Here is a 5,013-nt window from a genome sequence, read left to right as displayed (position 1 = left end):
GCTACAGAGATGGGGGGGGAGGAGAAGGGGAGAAGGGAGGGTGAGAATGAGAGTGAGAGGGGGAGGGGAGGGGGAGGCAGAGGGGGAGGGAGAGGTGGGTCTGGATTATATAGGGAAAAGCCTACGGGCAGCCCAGCTCCTGAGTTGGAAAGTTCAGGTTTGGGACAGGGTATGCTTGGTAGGGACTGAGGGAAGCTAGGAGAACCTAGAGGCCAGGTTTGCTTTGCTTTGTAAAATATCCACCCCAGTCCCTTGTCCTAGGGTCCCAAACCAAAGAGTCATCACTTCAGTTTAGATGCTTCTGACTATGTCTGTTCTAGTTATTCATTAAATAGTCAATAGTTTATCATGATCTCTAGTCACCACGCCCATTCTGTAAACACTAGAACTTATTCCTGTCTCTTGAGTAACCTTTAACTTCCACTCTTTCTTCTCCCTTTCTTCTTCTCTGACTCTAAACATCCACATTCCAACTACCTTTTAAAGAGCATACCATAAAAACAACAAGGCAGGGTACAGTACTCCATCTGAACTGTATAAAGTTGGCCCTTACTTATCAATAGTCACCTTGAATGCAAATGAACTATTTTCCCTCTTTTACTATCATATTATTCTCATATGAAAATAAATTATGTAACCCTAGTAACTTAATAAGCTGAAATATAAAACACTGGTTGGATTTTAGTTATGAAATGCGTCTGAGCATTTTGGGTAGATTTGCGGAATGTTGGGTGTTGTTTACTAAGACGTGGTATTTCAGAAAGTTAGCTCAGGAGGGATTGCGGAGAACGGACTGGAGGAATAAATGCAAGAAAGAGTTTGGAACATTCGAAGGGACTTTCAGTTGTTCATCTGACAAAATATAAAGACGTGAATTTAGAGAATAATTCTGGAATGAGAGAAAAATGAAGAGATAATAAACAATTTGCCTCTCTAGTGTTATATAGCACATGGTACACTGTAGTTTAAAGTGAATACTTTGTTCTTTCAAACAACCTCAACTTAGTAAACAGGAGTTTGATTACATGTAGTTTTATGATTTTCATTATTAAATTATTAATTTAATAATAGTTTATAATTGCAATCATATTGCAATGTTACAACATAAAATAGTAAAATGATTAAAATATTTAATATACATCTGTAAGTAGATATAGTCAATCTACTTATCATTTCCCTCCTATTGCTTAAGTGTAAAATGTCAGTCCCTGCTGATCTCAACCCTTCATTGGAAGTGAATAGGCCGCTGGGTAACACATTTGTAGGAACCAGAAAACCAGTTTTGATATTTCCATCACACAAGTTCCTATAGTAACCAGTAACATTCAGAGATGAGTTAATGGTCTACACTGAATGAAAACTGCTTTTACTTGTACTCTGATGAGTTTCAATAGCTTAATACCCTCCAGTTTCCTACTTTTTACATCTTTCCATTTTATATGCACCCTGCTTCTGCTTCAGTCTGCGCCTCAACACATTTGTTAGCTCAAAAATGTGGCAATCACTTTTATGTTTCGGGCAGATAAACCAAACAGCAGAGCACTCCAAGGTGATTCCATGTGAGAGAGGTTTATTAAGCAGGGAGGGGGGTGGGGCGGTGAATCGAGTAGAAGAGAAGAGCAGAGAAGAAGAGAGAGAGAAAGAGAAGGAGAAAGAGAAGAGAAGAAGAAGAAGGGGGAAGGGGGGAGAGAAGAGAAGAGAGCGAGGAGGGGGTGAACCCCTAATTTATACGGAGAATGACATCACACCAATGAGGGTGGGGACTGAGCCAGGTGAGTTGTGGGATTGAGGGTCGTTGTCCTGGCAACGCAGGTCCAGGGTCACATGGTTGGGCCAGGCCTTGGAGTGTCCTGGTACTAACAATCACAGTTGCCCGTGCCTCCTAGAAGTAATTAACTAATTCAGATAGAGCATTGATATTCACTCACTATTCACTTATTAGGTGTTCTATTTCATAAAACACAGTGAAGCAGCAAAACAGAGCACCCAGGAGGGCCAATGTGGAGATGTTCCCTCTGAGAAATCAGCCATAGAACGGACGGTCTTAGTATAAAAGGGAGTTTATTTGGGATCTGGAGAAGAGAGTTGGGGTAGAGAAGGGACAGAAAAGAAGGGAGGGAGGGAGGAGAGAATGGTTAAGAGCAATTCTTATATGCCTGGCTCACACCTACCAAGCACTGTTGCTAAGTAACTCTTGGACAGAGCCTAAAGGAAATGCTAATGATAGGTAAGTGCATTTTAGATACTTCTGGTTTCCACAGGTTAACCAGAAGCAAAGCCACATGGGTGATGTCTTTATGTAAGCACCATAGCATTCATTCTAGGCACCTCCCAACCGTCACCTAGCAATAGCCAGGTAGGCCTGGCTTGTCATAAAAGGACTGTTTGGCCTATTTTTCACTCTCCCTGTCCCTTTTTCTGACTCCTTCTCAGTGCCCCACCCCCACCCCTGTGTTCTTGGCTGGTCTCCCCACTCTCTGTCCTTCTCTGTCTCTTTCTCTGCCTCCACTCCCTTCTCAACTCCTCTTCCTATGCCCCCAAATAAACTCTATTCTATACTAGATTTGTCACATGACTGGTACCTGGGAAGGAGGGGAAGCATCCGGACCTCACAGGACTGCATAAACTCTATAAAACATATCCTTGTTTTTAAAGAACACATCACTTAATGTCTTAATGTATCTTTTAAACTTGAATCATAACAAATTTAATTGAGATCTGTTATGTACTAGGTCACACTTTTAAAAAAAAAACCTACTATAAGATATTTTTAGAGAATTTTTAGGTTCATGGCTAAATAGAACAGAAAAATGCAGGGATCCCATATCTGTGACTGCTCCAGGGCCAGTTAGCCTTCCTTATTGTTGTGTTAGAATGTGGCTCATCTGGACAGATCACACCAGGCCAGTACAGTTCCATGGGAGAGAGGTTTATTGTGGGAGGAAAATGATAAAAGGGGAGAAGAAGAAGAAGAGGGAAAAAGAGAGAGAGAAGGTCAGGAGGGGGCTGCCTTTTATTTGGGCAGGTAAAGGTGGGCCAGGTGGACACTGGGAATGTATGGTGATTGCTGTGGTAACAGATGAGCGGGTCCCTGTTGCCTATGGGTGACGTCACTGTCATCGGTGGATTGGGAGGTGACCTGCAACAGTAAAGCTGGTTCCTGGCTACAAAGCCACTTCCTGATGCCAAAACTTATTATCAACATTCCCCTGTTGGGATGACCCACAAATATTGTATTTTCTGGCTGCGGAAAAAGTGTGTCCAGCTCTGAACTGTCTTTTGGAACCTGCTGCAACAGGCTAGCAGAATATGTAAATGTCACTTCCTCACCTGCCTTTAAAAGAAAGGCAAGCTACTGGGGGGGGGGGTGTAAGGTGACCTTCCATGGTCAGCTGGTTGAGTAAAGAATGTGGCTTTTTGCATAAAGTGGCCAGAGCTGAGGCAAGAAAGAAGCATGCTGAACAGGGAGACAGAGAAACAGACAGACCCAGAAGGAAGCAAAAGGGAGACAGAACAGAGATGGGAAGTAGGGAGTGAGAACCATGTGAGATGAGAGGTTAGATGAGAGACTGCCCCAACAAAAGGCTAACAGCCTTAAAGTATATCAATGTTCCCATGTCTTAACTATTAAACTACAAGCAGTACCCCTGAAGGCCCCGCAATACCCCCTGGCAGATCAGCATATTTGATATAATTGATGAACTAACACACTGTTAGTTCCCAAAGTCAATAGCTCACGATAGGGTTCCCACTTGTTATTGAACTTCTGATGACTTTGGACAGATGCATGTGACCTTTATCAAATATTCTAATACATACACAATAGTCTCACTGTTGAGATGGTTTAAATGAGAAATGTCCTTCATCAGTCTGATGTTTGAACACTTAGTTCTCAGTTGGTGGTGGTGTTTAGGGAAGGTTTAGGCAGATGTAGTCTATCCAGAGGAAGCACATCACTCAGGCTTGGCTTTGAGATTAGATAGCTTGCCCTACTATTAATTCACTCTGTAATTCTTGATGTGGTTGAGAGTTGATCTCTCAGCTTCCTGCTCCTGCCACCATGCCTGCCTGATGTTCTGCTTCCTTGAAGTGATGGACCCTTACCTCTCTGAAACCCTAAGACCAAGTCAACTCTTTCTTCTCTAACTTCCCTCAGTCATGTATTTTATCACAGCAGCAGAAAGGCAGTGTAATTTCCTTAAAAGTTCTTTATGTTTTGCATTTTCTTCCTTCTTTTACCACAAAAATTACATGTCTATTTTTCCCCCTCTAGTAAAGCCTCTACTTTGGTTTTACTAGAATGTCCTATGGTTGGAATAAATTTCATTTTCCCTTTATTCACTCATATAATAACTGCCTTCTTTTAAGAGAAAGTTCTTACCTAAAGTAGCTCTTATAACTTTACTTTGTCACTTTAACTTCTTCTTTGTAATATTAATCATCAAATTTTACTCTAATTATATATTATCTGTTCCCTCTCATGACATTTTTATAAAAAGAAACTTTATTTCTTTGTTCAGTTATATTCTTAGTACATAAAAATATAAAATCAATATTTTACCAGTGGTATGGGCTCATTACATATTTGCCAAATGAATGAACGAGTGGTTGGGTGATGAATGAATAGATGAATAAATGATTATCTACTTTTACTTTTACAAGGGTGTTGTAAATAAAACACTTAATACCAGAAAAAATTTTAAATGATAGTATAAGGGAAGATGATTCATTAAAGAATGGTGCCCTGGATTCAAACAGTATGTAAAAGCAATGAGCAATTTATTTTGCAGAAGTCCAACATGATGGGTATCTACCATTTTCCAAAATGGAGACCCTCCACCCCTGCAAATGTGCTGGAAGTCACAATTGAAATCACATTAGGGGAATTCCAGGGAGGGGTAGGTGACCTTTACCTTAATTGGTTGGTTTTATATCTAGAGACATTCCAGAACCATTGTTTGGGGATGGGGAGACTAGAAACATTGTTGGGGAAGCCTGGAAACTATTGCTAGC

This window comes from Mus pahari, chromosome 7 (assembly GCF_900095145.1).
Source record: "Mus pahari chromosome 7, PAHARI_EIJ_v1.1, whole genome shotgun sequence".
In the NCBI taxonomy this organism is placed as follows: Eukaryota; Metazoa; Chordata; class Mammalia; order Rodentia; family Muridae; genus Mus; species Mus pahari.
The sequence above is the reverse complement of the archived record's forward strand: the minus strand, read 5'-3'. Positions refer to the sequence as shown.